General features: G+C 36.3%; 1 protein-coding gene and 1 non-coding gene across 5 annotated transcripts in view; one reads left to right on the top strand and one right to left on the bottom strand.

Annotated features, from left to right (window-relative positions):
- Window positions 1–22342, top strand: part of BBX (BBX high mobility group box domain containing) — a 284858-nt gene that overhangs the window by 29930 nt on the left and 232586 nt on the right. The window lies entirely within an intron of this gene.
- TRNAE-UUC (transfer RNA glutamic acid (anticodon UUC)) lies at window positions 10304–10376 on the bottom strand. Its single transcript has one exon. It is a non-coding gene; the product is annotated as a tRNA-Glu (tRNA).

The following is a 22342-nucleotide window of genomic DNA, read 5'->3' as shown; positions in this document are numbered from 1 at the left end:
ATACACTCAGGGAACATTTATTGAGGTCCTGACATTTGCTTGGCAGGCATGGTATTAAGCCCCAAGAATATAAAGTAAGTAAAAATAGGTATCCCCAGTGCCAGCTTCCACAGTAGTAGAGAAGATGGGCATTACGACTCAGTACAGACAGGTATTACTCCAATATTACGTATCAAGTGACTGTCCTCTAAATCATTGTTAAAAGTAAAATTGTGTCTTTTAAAAATGTCCAAATCAGTAAAAGCACCTACAAAAAATGGAAAGATAATAGGACTTATCCCAACTTCCCCTCCCCCAACTTAAGGTTCTTTCTTTTGAAGTAAGATGACAAATTCTCATCTGGTTTCTTCATGTTTCCCTTGTTCAGGTCCAAAGAACAGGGACATTTCAGCTAGTCTCAACAACCATGACAGGAGGGAGGGACATATGCAATCTCTAAGGACACTGCAGCTCCAAGTATTTAGGAATTTATAGATCAAAGTCATTTTTAGTCAGTTTTGCTGAGGTAGGAAAGACCTCATTTCACCCACCCTTTAAATGCTGTACTTGGCTTCATAAGGAGAACACTCCATTTCAAAGGTTTTATTTTGGAGTACAGTGTGACCTCAGGTTGGTAAGGATCTGCTCAATCTGAGTTTGAACAGATGGTTAGTAGTGAAAAATCTGACTTATTTGGTATTTAGACATCCCATTAAAATGCATGATAACAATTCTCACTGCATTCAACTGATGGATTTTAACCATTGTTATAAATTCTTCTCCATAATAATAATTGCTACTGTTTATTAGAGTGTAATGTTCCAGACAATGCCATAGGTATTTAAAATCATCTTACTTAATCTTTACAGTAATACTATGAGAGAGAGATTATTATTCCCCATTTTACTTGTGAAGAACCTAAGACTGCAGGTGGTTAAATATCTTATCCATATATGCTGTCTATGCTTCAGGATTTGAATTCTGGTCATTCTGACTGTAGAGTCTAAGTCCAATTCACCACTTTCCCCCTGCTCTCACATACTTATAGCTAACATCATGCCTGTGCTTTTTAATGCGTGGGCTACAGGACAGGTTGGGTAGATGAGGGTTGTGCCTGTGAGGGCACGTGAGGGAGGAGAGATTTTGGAGCTTAAACAGGAGAACCCAAGATAGTAACTGAAAGATACCACATGAGACATTATATAAAGTGAAAGTGCAGATGAAGAGGTAAATAAATCAGGCCTTGAGATGTAGCTACTACTACTGCCCCAACTACTGCCTCCCTGGTCTCCTCCTGAACAAATCAGAATCTTCAGAGTAGGATCTAAGGATTTGTATTTTTCACAAGTCCTGCGCAGATGATTCTCGTATGCCCAAATGCTAGTTGGATACCAAAAGGTATGCGGAGAGAGTAAAGTGGATGAAACGGGATTTGGAATCTAAACCCAAGAGTGCTGTGTATGTTGAGGGCTGTTCCCTTTCTGAAGAACAGAGCTGAACATCAGTGAACAAAACAGACAGTGGTGAGGGTCTAGTGATTACAAATTTGGAGTGTTATTCATTCTTAATTTTGAAACCCTTTTCTGGCTATTTGTGGAAAATAAATTGACCTTTTTCTCTCACATTTTATGTGTATAAAGTGGGCCTAGCTTAAATGACCTGGTACACAAAGAGGTTGTGTTGTAAGTAGACTGGTATCATTTCACTTACTTTTTGAGCACAATATTAATTTTAAGCAAAAAGACATAGTTACTCACTCAGCTTAACTTCTAAGTATCTTATTAATTAATTCTTTTAATTCTTTATTCTATCTAGTTTCATTAAATCTTTAATTCCACAACACTTATTTTCTAGGTTTCTAGCAGTGGTGGAATGTGATATTTTGGGAAGATAGTAGTATTTTAGGTTTGTTTTGTGTGTGTGTGTGTGTGTTTAATGCTCCATATAAGCAGTTACTGTGAGTGACTCTGGAGGTATGGTTATATCTTATGGTTTGTAAATATTTTAAACTTGCTAGCGGTAATTTTTTTCTAAAACCTTGAATGATAAGAAGATGATATGGAAGTGAATCAGTGGGAAGACAATCCAGAAGTTAATACTGAGTCTGGTGATGGGGCTCTCCTGAGGTCTTTTTATCTACAGCAATTATTATAACATCATTTTTTGCCTTTTCCATATTGTCTAACCTCTCTACTACCTAAGAAATATTTTTGGCAGGACATAAATCCATGCAGATGACTGAGAATGGCTTTACCTTAACATGGTAATTCATCCTCTAAAAAAAAAAAATCTTTGATTCTACTTCTTTTCCAGAGTATTTGTTTCTGCTCTACCAAAGCCTCCTGTTTGAGGTTTAGTTGCTCAGTTTCCCACCCTCTCTTACCCTCTCTATTTGCATGTAGACTAACAGTTTTGAGTAGGAGGGGGTGAGAACAGGATGATTCGACCAAACAAAATAGCACAGTTGGGGTAACTTTTCAGGTGCTTGCCTCTTGGTTTAAGGTTTTAGATATACCCAGCCTACAAAGGAATTTGTAGATTTCAAAGGGCAGTTTAGAAAGGAAAAGTGATGTGCAAATGTCAAATAGTTCACACAAGTTGGGTTCTTATATAATTTTTTTTTTTTAACATTCAGCCTATTTATTTATTTATTTATTTATTTATTTATTTATTTATTTATTTATTTTTGGCTGTGTTGGGTCTTCGTTTCTGTGTGAGGGCTTTCTTCTAGTTGCGGCAAGTGGGGGCCAACTCTTCATCGCGGTGCTCGGGCATCTCAGTATCGCGGCCTCTCTTGTTGTGGAGCACAGGTTCCAGACGCGCAGGCTCAGTAGTTGTGGCTCATGGGCCTAGTTGCTCTGCGGCATGTGGGATCTTCCCAGACTAGGGCTCGAACCCGTGTCCCCTGCATTGGCAGGCAGATTCTCAACCACTGCGCCACCAGGGAAGCCCCAAGTTGGGTTCCTCATTAAGGACCCTGGAAGAAACTTTTGAGTGCTTGTTAACTTTTCCAAGAAGACATTGACTAAGATCACATCACCACTATGATCATGGAAGTCCAACAAAAAAAAAATTATTTGTCAAAAAGCAGAAACAGAACCAAAAATACCATCCCACTCATGTTTAAGAACGCAGTGCTCCTCTTCCACAAATACGATGTGCATCTCTAGGTTAGAAGGATGTGAGTTAAGGAGGTCCCAGTGGAAGGGCATCTGAAACACCGCTGGGATAGAGTGCTGTCATCGAAGGAGGCTCTCTTTTTGAATGCTGAAGAATCTCTAGTTTAAACCTGTGGAATCCTGGATGAAGCCAGCAAAGGATTATTCACCCACATTCTTGTGAATTTGAATGAGTGGTAATGCCTTAGAGTCCTAAAATTTTCTGGGCGCATATCACCCTCCTCCTACCCCTCCGCCCCATCCCCTCATTATAGCAATTGGGAGGTTTTGGAGTTTATCCATAATCTTGTGAGGTTGATGTCAAGGGTGAAAACCATATCCTTCCACAGCAAGCCCTTGTCTCTACTGTCAAATTGAGTATGGGCCCAGGTGGCCTGGCCTGCTCAGCTCTGTTGTTCAGTGCTCTGATATTATGTCACTCTTTGTTGCTATCCTGCCAAGTTCTTCCAAGATGTAGGACTTTGCTTTCCATTTTGGAAAATTATTGGTTAACAGAATCCACTGCCTGTTCAACTCCATGAATTAACAGATGTTTATTGAACAGGTTTATATACTTATTATTACATACAAAAGAGCTCACATTAGATTCATGATTTTTAAGAGTGTTGTGTGTGAGTGTGTGTGTGTGTGTGTGTGTATATATATATATATATATTTTTTTTTTTTGGATTAGATGCTGTTTTCGACACTGGCCTTGAGCCAAGTCATTTTGCTGCACAAACTTTCAGAGCCCTTTTCTCTATAGGGGAGTATTACATGTAAGTTCTCTGTATTAAACAGCTTTACAGGTATCTGGTAACTTTCTGTAGTTATTCCTTTAATGAACAGAAGCAGTGGGGCTGCCCCACTGGGGCTACTGTGGCTGCGGTGATTTTTCTGGTATTTCTTTTGAAGAGGTTGCTTTAGGAAATGTGTTTTAAGGCACAGACCAGTCTTAGGTGGTAATCCTACCAGGTCACCCATTTAAATTTCCAGAAAAGGCTCAAATTATATAAAATAACCAATGAAAAACCAATAATTGGTTTCTTGGTGTTCTGCTTCTCAAATTTTCTCCTGAAATACCTGAATAGCAGAAGAAGGTAAACTCATTTTCTTGTGAAGTCATGGGTCATAGGCCAAATTGTGCTTCCAGAAAGCTCAGTTTTTTTGAAGTTTCCAGAATGCTTGATCTTAAAAATCTATTTGAATATTATATTCTATTCCATAATATATGCCTCTTTTTTTTTTAAATTGAGGTAAAAATGACATACAGTGTAATGTATAGATCTTAAGTATAGAGTTTGGTGAGTATTGACACAAGCATACAGTGGTGTAATTTACACACCTATCAAGAATATACCTACATGTTTTAACATAGAAGTAGTGTTTGAAGTTATTTTCCGTCACGAAAATTCATGCCCCCCCCCCAAAAAAAAGAAGAAGAAAATTCATTCCCTAAGGCTATCTGCCTTTTTAATTTTGTGTCTTCTACTTGTTATACCACTCTGTATTCTCTCGGGATGATGGCAGTGGACATAGCATGATTATTCTGTTTTGAGAAGTGTGGGCCTCATCAAGATAACTGCAAAATGGCTAGGCGTCTTAATGGATTTTCTTTAAAGTCTAGCTAGAGAAGTTGGTTGATGTCCATTGTTTACCTAAACACCAAAAAATTCTGACTGCTCTAATTGCAAATAGTTTACCAAGTCAAGCAATAGATCTATGATCAGGAAATTAAAGATTTGTTCACTTTCATTGTTTTTTCTGGTAATCTATTTTATAATAGGGCCTTATTCACATATATATGTGATCTACCATTTAGTTCCTTTAACATTCTTTCCAGATAACATTTGACACTCTTTCCTTTGCAGTAGTCACCTTGTAGGAATCCCACTGATGATCCACTCCCAGCTTTTTATTCTCATTTCTTGAATTCTTTCTTGAACATTGCCTGCAACTATAACTGAGTGCTTGTACTTTGTTTTCCTCCAGATTCTTTCAGAGAGCAGATATTATATCTCTCTTTCAGTAGAGACCAAGGTGTAATTATTTTAGCTAATGCAATGAACAATACCTTAAACCCACTAGATTGATTTCAATTGTAGGTATTGGTTGTAGGTAATATAGGAGATAGAAAGTTGGATAAGGGATAGACCCTATGCTCAAGTAATGTTTAGTAATATTAGGGGAGCTGATGATGGTAACTAATTCTTATTAAAAGTTTTTTATGTGCTAGGTACTGTTCTGAGCATAGCACATATATTTCCTGATTTTATCTCCACAATAATCATTTAGTCTAATTAATAATGTACATGTTTTATACATTAAGTTGTGTGTCTTAGGTCAGGTTTCTTAGAAGCAGAGCCTGAGATGCAGAGTCTTGCGAAGGTGACTTATTGAGGGAGGGCTCAGCAGGAACCTGAGCAGGGGAGGGAAGCAGGATGGGGAGGGCAGTGGTCTCATTGATACCTGAAAATGCATATTCTCAGGTCTCAGGAACCCCGACTCAGGAACTCAGGGGAGTCGGGCAGCAACCTACGGTTTAACTAGTCTTCCAGGTGATTCTGATTGACACTAAAATTTGAGAACCACTTAGATAGAGGAAAAAAACAGGTAAAGATTTGGGTTTTGCTAAAAATGTAGCCTCAGCGGGATCCTTTGAGGAGTTGTTGAGCGGGAATGGCATCATAGAGGGCCAGTCAGACATTCACTGTGGGGACTGCCTTGGGGGACAGACAGTGAGGGGAGGGGTATAATCTCCCAGAATCTCTGGAAAAGGTAGGTCTTGTGCAGCTCTGAGCCCTTAGCATTCCACACTTGCAGCAGCTGGGCAGTGGGTTTGCTGGCCTGAAGGGGGTCTAGGTGGGGCATCCCAGTGTCCACTACACTAAGGTACAGGGGAGTTAAGTAACTAGCTCAGAGTCCCACAGCTAGTAATGGGATTTGAACTCAGGCAGTCTGGATCTAGAGTCCATCTTCCTAACCATTAGCTGTAGTGTCTCCTGTGGTCAGGACAATAATAGGAATAACAACATGGACATAAATGAACAAGAGACAGTTTAGAGGAGGGAGTTGCTTTTGACTGAGGAAAACAGAAACTCTCACGAAAGGGGTGTTATTTGATTTTGCCTTGACGTAGGAGAGATCTGGACATGTATGTACAAATTTCTGTGAGAGGCTTTCTAGGTAGAAGGAATAGCCTGAGAAAAGGCATAGTGGCATGCAAATGTGGGTTTGTGTCTAGAAACCAGTTATTCTACCGGGCTGCGATTTGGCTTATTAAAGAGTTCTGGGAGAAAAGTCGTTTCATATTGGTTTGAGGCCAGGTCTTAGATATCCTTCGATGCCAGGCAATTGGCATCGAAGAAATTTAATCCGGGAAGTAACATAGTCAGAACGATATTATAGAAAGATCAACAACCTAATAAAAATGGGTGAAAGATTGAATAGACATTTCATCAAAGAAGATAGGTGATGGCTACTAAGCACGTGGAAAATATTCAACATCGTTAGTCATTAGGGAAATGCACATTAGAACCACAACGAGATACCATTACACACCTATTAAAGTGGCTAAAATTAAAAAGACTGATCATATCCAGTGTAGAGAAACTAGGACTCTCATAGACTACAGGTGAGAAAGTAAAATGGTATAACCACTTTGGAAGATAGTTTGGCAGTTTCTTAAAAAATTAAACCTACACTTACCACTGATCTAGTCATTTTCCTCTTACAGTATTTATCCAAGTCAGAGAAAGCGTATGTCCATACAGAGATGCGTACATGAATGTTCATTGTAGATTTATTTGTAATATCCAAAATATCCATCAAAAATGAATGGATAAATGATGGTCTATGCATACAATGAACTATTATTCAGCAATAAAAAGGAAAGAACTATTGATCCACCCATCAACATTGGTGAATCTCAAAATAATTATGCTGATTGAAAAGCTCAGACAAAAAAAGAGTACATACTCTATGATTCCATTTATATGAAATTCTGAAAAATACAAACTAATCTGTAGTCATAAAAAGCAGATAAGTGGTTGCTTCACAGTGGAGAGAGGAGTAGAGGGAGGGATTACAGAGGCACAAGAAAAAATTGGGGGGATGATGGATCTGTTCATTATCTTGAATGTGGCTGTTTCATAGGAGTATCAAACTTATCAAATTGTACACTTCAAATATATTCAGTTGACTGTGTGTCAATCATGCCTCAATAAAAAAGAACATACAAGGGACTTCCCGGGTGGTCCAGTGGCTAAGGCTCCGCACTCACAATGCAGGGGGCTGGGGTTTGAGCCCTGGTCAGGGAACTAGATTCCACATGCCTCAACTAAGTGTTCGCATGCTGCAACTAAAAGATCCCACATGCCGCAACTAAAGATCCTGCGTGCAGCAACGAAGACCTGGTGCAGCCAAATAAATAAATAAGTAAAAACTGCAAATATTTAAAATATTAAAAAAAAGAACAAACAAAGAAAAGAAGAAGAAAGATTAATATGACCACATACGTGTAGGGTGAATTTCAGGAGGAGAAACTGGGAATAAGCAGAAGCGAGACAAGTCTGGAAGCAGGGAATGTACATGATAAACCAGGACCTGCTCTTGGCTGTGGGTGTGGAAAAGAAGAAATGGATAGAAAAGTTGCTATAGAGGAAGCAGTACAGGAGTTAGGGGAATAAAGGAGAAGAAGCTGGCCAAGAGGATGCTGGATTTTTTCACAAATGGATGGAGCTTCTGTGATGGAGGGTGTTTGAGAGCGAGCAGAGAAATTGCAGTTCAGGTTCAGGAGCATGGAATGTGGTAAGGGGCAACGATTGTGGAGCTGTCAAGCATGTAGTCGGAAATGCTGAACTAAAACTCAGGGATGGATGTGTAGATTTAGAAGACTTCATTGTAGAGGCCATTATTGAGAGCCACAAGGTCTGATAATGAAATTGCCAAGGATGACAATAAGAGAGGGTCAATGTCAGTTAGGATTAAAATTCTTTGTCTCAGCTCCTTGTTCATTTTTTTTTAATCCATTGACTCACATGGCCTCCAAATGAATAATGAAGTTACATTTTGCATATTAAATTGAGAGAAAGTTAAACCCTTTATTACTTTCTAACTTAGGGTAGGGTAGGGAAAAAAGAGGAAAAAAAAAACCCCTCTCAGACAGGCAAAAGCAAACATGTCTTTTCAGCTCTTCCTAGGTAGTATTTTGACCTTTTATCACCTGCCTTCTTTTTTTCCAAAAGAGGTAATTAAGTAGTTTAGCTTAAAAATCTTTCTTTCTTGCTCTTGCTATGGCATAGATATGTAAATAAAAGAAAAGGCAAAAATGTCAGCCAAGATACTAAGTAAAGTCGACTAGGAAGTGAGAGTAAGATTTCATTCTGATAAACCATGAGACTCAGATTTAGTTGTATTTCCAGTTATTTCAGTTTAGATATGTGTAGTCAGTTACTTCAGAAAGAGGTGTTGTAAAAAGTCTGATTAATAGGGCTATAGAATGGCATTATGTGCTGTAGCTTGTTCTCCTTATTCTGAGTTCAACTGTTTGTGATGTCAGAAAGCACTTCCACTTAAGGTCACTGCTTATTATTATCTAAAGAATGATTTCGTAGGCCAAAAGTTTCTGGAATTTATACTTGGCCAAGGAGTGAATTTGAGTTTATATCAGAACAAGCCAGTTGGACACTGTATTTTTCAAAAGGTAAAGCTGAGGAGAGTGAGACATCCCTGATCTCCAGCCACTAGATGCTAGTAGTACCATTCCCCTAGTCATGACCATCAAAATGTCTCCTAAGGGCACGGTCACCTCTGGTGGAGAACTACTGTGCTAACCTGACCAGATCAAGCAAAAACGTGAAAGTCTGCACATTTGTATCTTAGGTGTTGTAAGGTATGGAATAAATGGAATTTTGCCATTTAAGAAACCAATTTCTTGAACACTATGCTTGGGACAGATTGTCCTGATTATATAGAATCCATCGCAAATCAGTGTACACTTTGATACAACCACTTAGGGGAACAGTTTGCCAGTATCTAGCAGAACTTGAGAACTATAGCAATTCTGTGTCTAGTTATACCCTAGAGAAAGTCTCAAACATCTGCACAAGGATGTGTACAAGGATATTCATGGCAGAATCGTTTTGTAATAGAGAAAACTGGAAATAGCATCGTTGGATCAATCTCAAAAACAAAGTTGAGAGAAAACAAAACATAGAATAATTTTTACTTTATATCTTCTGTATATGTTTTAGAAAACAGCAAAACAATGCTATATACATTGTTTAGCTCAAATTCATGACAGTATTCACTTTTGAGGAGGAAGGGATGAAGATGAATGGGACCAGGAAGAGAAAAATGGAGGATGTCAATTTTATTTACATCTTTTTGTTTATTTTTTTAAAAAAGGGCTGAAGTTATACTACAGAATGGTAAATTTCAGTGGGTAGGTTTGTGCGTATTTATTATTTATCATCTTTGCATTTTTCTTTATTTTTTTCAAATGAAGCATAAAAGACACTTTAATACTTCACAGTGTAAATTGATATCTTGAGTTCATTATGGGATACATTGAATTATAGCTTTTCCTGAAATATCTTTTTGCTGTAGATTTAATTTTCAGTGACATGTTTGAAGAAAGTGATTGTGCTGTGTGCTATTTCCTAGTCACATTTCCATGCACTAAGCCATGGTTTCATGATTCGTTCTTGCACAAACATGTGTAGATCTCGATTCTCACACGTTGAAATAAACGCAGCTGTGTTTATTTCAATGAGATTACATTCAAATAAACACACATGTGATCCCTTATGAGTGTGAACCCGTAAAACACTTGTTGATTTGGTTCTGAAATTGTGTGTTCAAATAAACACACTTGTTCTAAGGAAAGTTTCGCTTTACTCAAATGTTCATGCTTTGAACATGTGTTTTATAGAAGGCAGCTGTGGACCTGAGTGTCTAAAAAGAATAATAGTTCTTTAGAGTCTGTCATTGCTTTAGACAAATGCAGGGTTTATTTAATGGGCAATTTTTTAATGTGTTGGTAGTTGTCTTAGGTAAGTAATTAATTAAAAATAATGTTTGAATATCACATTTTATGTAATTCATTTATTTTATTTTTATCTATTTATTTATTTGGATGCACCACTCAGCTTGTGGAATCTTAGTTCCCTGACCAGGGATTGAACCTGGGCCCTCGGCAGTGAAAGTGCCGAGTCCTAACCACTGGACCACCAGGGAGCTCCCGGAATTCATTTACTATTGACAGATTGACTGAATGTAATAGAATTTTAAATAAATTATATAATATGTTAAATATATTTGTGAGTATATTTTTAAGAAATATTAATGATAAATTAAAAAGTGAAGGAGCTTTTTGTATTTTGGAAACTGCTTCTTGTTTAATTAGACTTGTAAATCTGTGTTTTTACATTTTAAATTTTAATTTTTATTTATTTATTTATTTATTTATTTTTTATTTATGGCTGTGTTGGGTCTTCGTTTCTGTGCGAGGGCTTTCTCTAGTTGTGGCAAGTGGGGGCCACTCTTCATCGCTGTGCGCGGGCCTCTCACTATCGCGGCCTCTCTTGTTGCGGAGCACAGGCTCCAGACGCGCAGGCTCAGTAATTGTGGCTCATGGGCCCAGTTGCTCCGTGGCATGTGGGATCCTCCCAGACCAGGGCTCGAACCCGTGTCCCCTGCATTAGCAGGCAGATTCTCAACCACTGTGCCACCAGGGAAGCCCTACATTTTAAATTTTAGAATGAAAATAGAGAAAAGTTCCAAACCGGGAAGAGTACTATGCACATTTCTATTTCTGCTGAAATGACTATAGGTAACCTGCAAAGTAATGAGTTAACATGCTTCAGCCTTCTATAAAATATTTTAATGAAATAGAATGTAACTTATAAAGTACCAGTATTTGAGGTTTTTTCCTTAACAAATGAACCATAAGGTTATAGCAGCTAGAGGTCTTTTTTTTTCTCTCCAAAATGGGGGGGCATGGTGGATTTTTATGTGTGCTATTGTGCAAATATTTAGGAAGTAGACAGACTGACATCTGTTTTTGACCTGAAAGCCTGTTATTTTACTGTCCATGCAAGGTTTTTTTGGTTTAGAAGTTTTGTCAGCCCCACAGGTTTGGGCTCTACAGCTTTTCCTCCTTGGTGTATAGCAAGAGGTGTGTGTGTGTGTGTGTGTGTGTGTGTGTGTGTGTGTGTGTGTGTGTTTGAGAGAGAGAGAGAGAGAGAAAGTGGCAGGTTGTTGATGGAGTGGAGTGTCTGGACATCTTTGGTCCGTCTCCTTTGCCCAGTTAGAGCCTTAGTGTTTGTGACCTGAAGCGCCCTTCCCTGCCTTCTTCTCAAGACCCATGGAACTTGCTCACCACCTCTGTGAAGCTCAGTGTGGCTTTTAGCTCCGTCTCTCAGGACCAGACACAAGGTGCTATCCTCCACTTGGTGCCACAATGGATATATAAGTATCTCTCCACAAAGCCTGTAATTCTTTCATTAAACCCCCATTTTCTGGTCAGTCATTGCTGGATTTGGCCTTTTAAGAATTTCTATCCAGGTATTTCAGAAGGTTAAACATCTTTATGTGCATAAATTCCTTAAATATAAACTACTATAGAGAAAATAAAATTTTATAAAGTTTCAAAGGTTAATGTTTCCATTTCAGAGGTAATGCATGAATACATTTTTTCTTTACCAAAACCCGATACATTTGAGAATAACTATAATCCTGTTTTATTTTTCCTACTATTTACTAATTACTGAAGTTATTTTAATTTAAAATAAGAAGTGTTTTAGTTGCTTGCTGGCTTACATGTTTAGAGCCTTGCTTCTCTCTCTCGAAAGGAAGCTTCATGAGAACAGGGCCCTTTGTTTTGTTTGCTCCATATACCTAGTGCTTATAACAGGGTCTGGCACATATTAAACACTCAATAAATGTTTGTGAATGAATGCTGAATGAATAAAAGATAAGAACAAATTTCCTTTTGACTTTCATTCCTAGTCTTAATGTTTTGCTGTCAGCCCCACCAACTCCCCAAGCTAGCTACTTTATCAGTTCGGTGTGTTTTCTTTTAACTTTATTTATAATGCCATTTCCCAGGGAACATTGACAGTTTTTATGTAGTCAACTTTGTCAATCTTTTCCTTCTTGCTTTTCTTTTTGTACTTTAAGAAGGTCTTTCCTACCACAGTGTCATTGATATACTCCCTTGTATATTCTCTTATACATGTATCTGATTCTCATGTTTAAACCTTTTAAAAAATCTGTCTGAAATTTATTGTTAATGTTGTGAGGTGGAAATCAATCTTTTTACCCCTCTTCTCCCGTCACCCCCCACCTCCAAACACACACACATACACACACACAACTAGTTGTCCCAGATCCATCTGTAGAATAGTGTGTGCTTTAACTAATTTGAAATGCTTTAATCATGTACAAATATTTTGGAACTTAAATACTGTGTTCTATTGATGTATTTTTCTGTTTCTGTGGAAATGATAGATTGAATTATATAGCTTTATAATACCTCTCTTATTGGTTTTATTAGTTTGTCAGTTTATTCTCTTGGAGATTTTCTTACATAAAGTCAAATCGTTAAGTCACTAATGAATGATAGTTGTGTCACCTTGTCCAATGTTTTCCTTTTTCTGTTTTTCTTTCTTTTCGTTTTTGCTTTTAGGTAATGCATTGACTAGTACCTCTGGTACAATGCTGATTACTCCTGGTGATAGTGTACGTCCTTTCTTGTATATATATTTAGATATTTTATTTATTTATTTATTTTTTGGCCACAACACGTGGCATGTGGAATCTTAGTTCCCAGACCAGAGCTCGAACTCGTGCCCCCCTACTCTATTAGAAGCACGAAATCTTAACCACTGGACCACCAGGGAAGTCTCTATATTTACATATTTTAATGCATCTAATATTTGACTACTATGAATGGTGTTTTTATGTCCTTCTCTTAGATCTTTTTTTTATCAGATTAAGGAAATTCTCTCCTCTTCTTGGCTAAGAAATTTTATCATGAATGTGTAGTAAAATAGTTTGTTGACCTGATCATGTCATTTTTTTCTTTTACCTCTTAATATAGTGAATTGCACTGATAACATTTTCTGATGGCAATCATCCTTACATTTCTGGGCTAAACTCTATTTGATGTTATTCTTCTCCTACCCTGTTTTATTCCATTTTTAAATTTTACTTAAGAATTTTACATCTACTTTGCAGTGTGACGGAACAATAATTTTTCTTTTCTTTGCTCTTCTTACCTGGTTCTTGAATGGGGTTAAGTGAGCCTCACTTATGGATAACGGTTTGTTTCAGGTGAAAGTTATTTATTCTGAATGCTTGTGTATTAGAGCTCCTATAAAACTGCCTCAGGCTAGTGCCTTTTTTGAGGATGTAGACCTTCGGCCAGTTGCTGTAATTTTTTTACCTTGGTTAGTGTGGTGTTGGTTTTTCTGCTTGTTCTTTGGTAAGTTTTGATAAGTTATAGTTTGTTAGGAAGCCATCCATTTCATATAGACTTTAAAGTTTTTGGTATAAAGTTGTTCTTAGTGTTTTCTTATAATGCTTAATTTTTCTCTGTCTCTAGTATTTCTCATTTACTAACTTTTATTCTAATTGATTCTTTTTTGTTCTTGTTTTCTAGTGCTTGTTTTGAAATAATTCATTTATTTTCAAACTTTAATTGTCTCTAAAATGTCATTTGTCTCACTATTTTCAATGAGTACCATTTTGGTTACATCTCACAGTTTTTCTTATGTAGTGCAGTCATTGTCAGTTTGAAATATAAAAAAATTGCACTTTGATTTGCTCTTTAACCAATACACTACTTTTAGAAATAGTTTAAAGTTCCCAGTTAAATTTGTTTTGGCTGTCATTTTATTATTGATTTCTTTTGCATATTCTTTTTTTAACCTTTTTAAAATTGAACTATAGTTAATTCACAGTGTGTTAGTTTCAGGTATGTAGCAAAGTGATTCAGTTATACACACACATGCATATACACACATATTCTTTTTCTGATTCTTTTCCATTATAGGTTATTACAAGATATTGAATATAGTTCCCTGTGGTATACATTAGGTCCTTGTTGTTTATTTTATATATAGTAGTGTGATATGTTAATCTCAAACTCCTAATTTATCTATTTTGTTTGTTAATTGATTTCATACCTTATTGTATTTAGGTTAATGAATGTGGCCTGCAGGATAACAATATTTAGAATTTTTTTTTTTTTAAGTGAATTTTTTTTTTTAATTTATTTATTTATTTTATTTTTGGCTGCATTGGGTCTTTGTTGCTGCACACGGGCTTTTCTCTAGTTGCGGTGAGCAGGGGCTACTCTTCATTGCGGTGCACAGGTGCCTCTTGTTGCAGGGCATGGCCTCTAGGTGCGCGGGCTCAGTAGTTGTGCCTCGCGGGCTCTGGAGTGCAGACTCAGTAGTTGTGGCACATGGGCTTAGTTGCACTGCAGCATGTCGGATCTTCCCAGACCAGGGCTCGAACCTGTGTCCCCTGCATTGGCAGGTGGATTCTTAACCACTGCACCACCAGGAAAGCCCCAGGAATTGTTAATTTAGCCTTTGCTGTCCACTATATGATCAATCTCTGAGTGTTTCATGTCTTCAAAAAGAATGTGATTTCTTTTTATGTGGAGTCCAGAGTGTTACATATAAAATGTCTGTTAGGTTAATATTATATCCGTTAGGTTAATTTGAATATGTTATTCCTATCCTTCATAACATTATTTTTCTTTTACTTTATCTGTTATTTTCTGAGAGGGGTATTTTAAAGTCTGTCAGTGTGATTTGATTGTGATTTGTTAATTTCTGCTATTTGAAAATGTTTTCTTTTTATATTTCAAAAACTGTTGTTAAATGTATAAGAATCAGTAACTCTTATTCACTCTTGGAAGATTATTCTTTTTGGTAATGTAAATATTTCTTTTTCCCTTTTAATGATTTTTCTCCTTGATTTCTTTTTTGTCTGGTGTCACTGTTGCTATATGTACTTTCTCTTTCCATTTGCCTGCTGTATAGTTTCATATCCCTGAATTTTAAAACTTTATGTGTCATTTTGTTTTAGGATGTCTTTTATGGATGTGGACATAGATTTTTATTTTTTAATTTAGTCTGAGCATGTCTCTGACAGTGTGTTAATATTTACTGTGACTTACACCTGCTAATTTTTTTATATTACCCTCTCTTTGTTTCCATTTTCCATACTATCATTGGAATGATTACATTTCTTTGTTTTATTCTTTATTTGCTCTGCTGGTTTGAATAGCATACATTTCTTTCCTACTTCGTGATCACTTTTGTTTGTTTGCTTGTTTGTTTATTTATTTGTTTTCTTTCAGTTTTATTTAGATATAGTTGACGTACATCTCTGTGCAAATTTAAGGTATACAGCATTAATGATTTGACTTACATATATTATTAAATGTTTACTACAGCAAGTTTAGTTGACTTAATATATCCATCATCTCATATAGATCCCCCCACAAAAAAAGAAAAAAAAGTTCTTTAACTTTTAGGATTTACTGTCTTAGCATCTTTCAAATATACCATACAACAGTGTTAACTAGTTATCATGCTGTACATTACATCCCCAGTACTTATTTATATTATAACTGGAAGTTTGTATCTTTTGACCCCCTTCCTCCAATTCCCCCACCTTCACAATATATATATATATTTTTTTCTTTTTTTAATATATTTATTTATTTATTTTTGTCTGTGTTGGGTCTTCATTGCTGCACACAGGCTTTCTCTAGTTGTGGCGAGATGGGGCTACTCTTTGTTGTGATGTTGTGGGCTTCTCATTGCTTTGGTTTTTCTTGTTGTGGAGCACAGGCTCTAGGCGCATGCAGCCTCAGTAGTTGTGGCTCGCAGGCTCAGTAGTTGTGGCTCGCGGGCTGTAGAGCGCAGGCTCAGTAGTTGTGGCTTGCGGGCTGTAGAGCACAGGCTCAGTAGTTGTGGTGCATGGGCTTAGTTGCTCTGCAGCATGTGGGATCTTCCCGGACCAGGGCCCAAACCCATGTCCCCTGCATTCTTAACCACTGAACCACCAGGGAAGCCCCACAATATATTTTTAACATGTGTATTTAAACATGTTTTTCTTATAATGTCTGGAGTTGTAGGTATCTAGCTTTTCTCTGAATAAGAGAAGAACTTAAGCATGCTCTTATTTTCCCCCGTTCTCTGTTTTCAGCCTTTTAGGTTGATAAAGACAAGTTTCCCCCTGAATTATTATTTAAAGTGGAAGTTTGGTATCTCTTTTGTGGATAAGTCTTCTTTCTTTTTTATGATAATTTTAAAGATTTTTGCTTTATCCTTGTTACTCAGAATTTCTCTTTGATGTGTGTGTTTTTGTTTTTAATTTATCCCAGTTGGTACTCAGTGAGTGACTGCTTTCAATGTGAAGCTTTATTCCTTTGGAATTATGTTCTTCAATTATGTCAAATTCTCAAATACCCTATTTTCAGATATTGCCTCTCCCTCACTCTCTATTCTCACCTCTTGGAATTGCTAATAGATAATGAAAAATAGATCTGTCCTCTGGGTCTCTGTGTCTGAAAACTTCTTTTTTTTTTACCTTTTATTTCTTTATCCTTTTCTTTTGCATTCTGAAGAAATCTTTGGCCCACTAACTCCTTCTTCAGTGGTATTCTTTTAGTGGTATCCTACTATTCATATTCAGTCTTTTAGTTCAGTAAATACATTTTTCATTTCCAAGAGGTCCAGAGTTTCATTTCCAGGATTCAAGGTTCTTTTTATATATATACAGATGATTTTGAAACACCTGTAAAGTATATGTCTGATACAAGCATATAGCTTTCAACAGTCATACAGACCTGTGTTCACATCTTGTTTGACCACCGGTTAACTGTGTTATGGCTGGTTACTTGATGCCTCTATTTAAGCTTCAGTTTTCTGGCAAAATTGTGATAAAATATCACTGTGCTATCTTGGTGTGGGGATGAAATTATGTAATTGTAATACTATTAGCTAACTTACTAGATACTACATGTCAGAAACTGTACTAGGTTATTTTACTCACAACTGTTACCTCATTTAAGTTAGCAATTCCTTTTCAACAAACCTAAGAAAATATCCTAAATATGATAGTTTCTTGTATCTTATTCCCCTGAAAGCAGCTTATCATGTTGTTCTAGTTGTTGAAATTCATTGCCTTAAGCAAATCTTTGATCACTGGTTCTACTGGCTTCTCAAACTTACTAAGTAAACAGTATTTTTTTTTTTTAAATTTTTGTATTTTATTTATTTTTTTTATACAGCAGGTTCTTCTTAGTTATCCATTTTATACATATTAGTGTATACGTCACTCCCAGTCTCCCAATTCATCCCACCAGAACACCCCCCCACCACTCTCCCCCCCTTGTTCTCTACACTTGTATCTCTATTTCTGCCCTGCAAACTGGTTTATCGAGGTTCCACATATATGCGTTAATATACGATATTTGTTTTTCTCTTTCTGACTTAACGTCACTCTGTATGACAGACTCTGTATGACGTAGATCCATCCACGTCACTACAAATGACCCAATTTCGTTCCTGTTTATGGTTGAGTAATATTCTATTGTATATATGTACCACATCTTCTTTATCCATTTGTCTGCTGATGGGTATTTAGGTTGCTTCCATATCCTGCCTATTGTAAATAGTGCTGCAGTGAACATTGGGGTGCATGTGTCTTTTTGAATTATGGTTTTCTGTGGGTATATGCCCAGTAGTGGGACTGCTGGGTCATGTGGTAATTCTATTTAAACAGTATTTTTAAGAGAGGTATGTTTGGCCTACCTTTGACTGTGTTTCTTATTTAGAGTAATTTCTTTGTTCTTCTTTTCCCCCCTGCTCAGTGTTTGGTCCCTGTGTGTGTGCGTGCATCATTTAATCCACTTGTTGGGATATGTTAGTTGAGCTACACACCACTGGTGCAGTTTCTCTCCTGTTTGCCATTTACTGTGCAGGGCATTTGCTCTTTCTGAAAGGATAATGTACTGATTTTGGGAAGAAGTCATTTAGCAACATAATATAAAAGGGTAAATAAAGGTTGTGGGAAATTATATCATGCTAGACTAAGAGACTGAAAATATTACCCAGAAAGTACACTTGGATGGTACAGTTATTTCTGAACAGAACCACTGTGTCCTGGTGACTACTTCCGAAATTCTGTGTTGCCTGAACTTTCTGGAATTGCAGTATTCAGCTGGTCCTTTTGTTACTTCTCATCAATTCCTAGTGAACGGATTTTTGACAGTCATTTATTTTTTTTAAATAAGAGCAAATAATTAAAAACTCATTTAATACATTGTCTTGAGACAGTTGGTGCCCATCAAAGGGCTAGTTTACTGAGATTGTTACTCTTCAGAGAAGCCAAAAATGCCTGAAATGGATTGGAGATCTTCATGTGTTAAAAGTAATTGTATGTTAGTCTTTAAATGCTTTATAATTACAGTAAACTCTCAACATGTTACCTCCTTTCTTTGTAGTCTTCTGATGGTTAGTATGTTTACAAATTCTTCTTAAAAAAAGGTTAAAATTACTATCAATATGGAATAATCATTTCAGTGTTTAATATACAAATGTGTAAACAGGCTGATTTTTTTAAAGTAACATTTAAATTATCAACCATTGAAATAAACGATTATATTTATCGAAGTATGACTGGGAAAGCTAATCTTTTTTGGGAAATATTATATTGATTTACTTCTGTTATAGTAAGAGGCCCATTTTACAGAATATAAAACAACAAAAATTCATTAATTGATGTTATTAAATGTCACACTGTTTGTTAATTGTGAATTCAAAAGAAGTCAGTGCCTTTAATTTACTACCAGTATACCAATTCATGTATTTTTGGCTTATTTAAAAATTTTGAGCAAATATGCAACTCATATACTAATTTTTAATGTTATCCCAATTTAGTTATTAAAAGATTAACCAAGTAGAAACAATGAAAAGATTCTGTTCAGTCTTACACCCTTATTATAGGAATAAGATCATATTCACAATAATTAACCTACATTATTGCAACTGTTTTTCAATGTGTCACAATTTTGTTCCTTTAATAATGTACATAGATTAAATCTAAATAACAACAAAAAGAATCAAATATGTCTTATGGAGATTAAGAAGTATTCTCCTTGAAGATTTATTAGTCAGATCATCTGGTATCCTTGTATAAGCTGAGAATTTCTTGAGATACAAATAATAAATATATTTGTGAAAATATTATGTAGGCTTTAAAAATGAAACTAGATTAAACATAGGTACAGTTTTATTGACTATTTTCAGTAGATTTAAGAGGAAATACACAGTTTTGGTTTTTTGGGACAGTGCTAATTTAAAATCTCCTCTCTCATTGTCTTCATAAATACACTAACATTTTTTCAGCTTATGTGTCTCCATTTTTAGTTTGGAAAATACATGTGGGTAATAAAAATAATTTAGGAGCTATCATTTATTGAACACTAATTATGATAAGGCAATATGGTTTCAAGGATATATCACTTATTCTTGCCAAAAACTGGAGGTAAGAATTACAAACATCCCCATTTTATAAATGAGAAAATTGAGATCCAGAAAGTTAAGTAACTATCCATGATCACAGCTGATAGAGGACTCTAGATTCAAACCCAACATTCTTTTACTCCAAGATAACATTATAGTAAGTTATAATTGGGTATAGGTTGTTTTACTCTTCTTCGCAATATAGCAGCTTTAGATTGATCTTTCAAGAAATGTCATTTCAAATACATATCTTTAATTATTATCTATTAAATAAATCTTAGGCTGCTCTTTGGAAATTTTGAAGAATAAAGGATCACATCATAGATATTTTGGTACTTCTAACACTTAGCACAGTGTCATGCATAATAATAAGCACTCAGTAATTGTTTGTTGAAATGAAATAAGGAAAATTCCTCATTGGGAGCCTGATGAATAAAAATGGGTAAAAACATATGTGACAAATATTTAAAAATTCAGCTTTCAAGTCACCGTTATTAATGTGATTTAGAGATGAAAACTGAATGCTTAAGAATCTTTCTTGACCCCTTGTTCTGTGTTGTCCTTCCACATTACAAAAAGACAGATTTATTTTTCAGAAGGAATGACTCAAGGCTGTAGAGGGCAGTGTAAACCAGCTCGAGTGGACTTCCTGGGTTAGAGAGGTGCTATAATAGTCGCTGCGGTCCAAATATCCACATAGGGTTAACACCCCAGGTATCTGACCACTGGTTATTAGAACGGTCTCACGCTTAAAAACAGAGAAGGATAAATGAAAGGTGTATTGGAACCAAAGAATTACATAAACCCACAAAAAGGCTGGCAGTTAGACATTCACCATTTGTATCTTTATAAACTCTAGTGGAAAAACCAGGATCATTACCTGGATAATCTAGGCCTAAAAACATTTTTGTCTCAGTGAACTTGATAAAGTTTCTTGTAAAGAATTTTCTTTCCTCATTATTTGTTTAAGTAAACAACTTGAATTAAAAATAGTAACACCCTCACTTGTATTCCCCTTTTCCTCTCCCCACCTCACCACTTGATGAACATATACACTATTTAGTTGTGTATCAAATTATGCACCATAGTAAATTTTAAAAACATGTAATGATAACAATTCAGGTTTATTTGGTGTTCTCTCATTTTGTTGCCAGTATTCAGGGACAGTTTGATTATCCAAGACTTGCTTGATTTTATCACTGTCCTGGTGAATAAGATGTTTTTGGACTATATTTTGCAGTGAGTGGCCTAGGTTTTCATTTAGGAAAAGAAAAACCCAAAACCTATCAGCTCACAAATATTTCAGTTTTTGGCAAAATTGCCACCAGTGTTGCCTACACTGACCACCTGATGGGGGTAGATATCTGTAGTCTGAACAAATACCATATGGGATTATGTTAGTTGTAATACTAATTTTTATTGAAATACTGTATCATCTGTCCATTTCTCTTAGCTTTTTGGTTTTGGCTCTAGATGAATACAATTTCCATGGCTGAAAATTTCATAAGTAACAATCATATCTTGAATAACTGCACATGCAGTACTGGTCGTTGTATTAATTTCCCTGGGTAATTATGTCTAATTTAAATAATTTTAATAGGCATGTAGTTCTTGAATAGCGTACTATCTCGAAAGTTAATAAAAATGGTAAAGCAGGTTTTCTAAATGTAGATAAATGAAGCATGTATGCCAGAAATTAGAGAAGTGCTGACTTCAAATCTTTCTGTTGTATGTTTGACAATTTAAAATGTGATGAGAACCAAGGAATATATAGTTCAGAAAAACTAACTTTATATTTTTAGATCCTATCCATATTCTCATTTGATTTTCAGAACAACCTATAGTAAAGTCAGTGTTGCCATTGTTATCTTTGTAGATGTGGGGAAACTGAGGTTCAGGCCATCTGAGGGATGTGCTGAGGTTGAGGTGGCTTGTAAATAATAATGCTACAACTGGAACCCAGTCCTGCCTATGGTGTTTGCTTAGAATTAAATGGCTATTTTATGATTTTGTTGGCATATGCATAAGTGATTTCTTCAATACCTTTTTTTTTTACATAAATTTGTTTAATTAATTTATTTATTTTTGGCTGAGTTGGATCTTCGTTGCTGCATGTGGGCTTTCTCTAGTTGCGGTGAGCGGGGGCTACTCTTCGTTGTGGTGCACGGGCTTCTCACTGCAGTGGCTTCTCTTGTTGCAGAGCACGGGCTCTAGGCGTGCAGGCTTCAGTAGTTGTGGCGCGTGGGCTCAGTAGTTGTGGCTCGTGGGCTCTAGAGTGCAGGCTCACTAGTTGTGGTACACGGGCTTAGTTGATCTGCAGAATGTGGGATCTTCCTGGACCAGGGATCGAACCCGTGTTCCCTGCATTGGCAGGCGGATTCTTAACCACGGCGCCACCAGGGAAGCCCTTCAATACATTTAAGAATCAAAACACTACCTACATTTTGCTGAATAAATAATTGACTTTTTTAAAGCCAAAGAATATGTTAACTAGAAATTCTCAATAACTTGTTTGCAATTTCAACTTAATGGCCTCACCAATTCACTAACTTTGGGGTAGTTTCTAGTTTTCAGTTTTGCTTTAGGTACAAGTCAACATTATGAGGCTTGATCCATCGATCTATCTGTCTGTCTGTCTATCTATCTGGT

This window comes from Balaenoptera acutorostrata, chromosome 4 (genome assembly GCF_949987535.1).
Source record: "Balaenoptera acutorostrata chromosome 4, mBalAcu1.1, whole genome shotgun sequence".
Classification (NCBI taxonomy): Eukaryota; Metazoa; Chordata; class Mammalia; order Artiodactyla; family Balaenopteridae; genus Balaenoptera; species Balaenoptera acutorostrata.
This window is presented reverse-complemented; position numbering and strand designations above follow the sequence as displayed.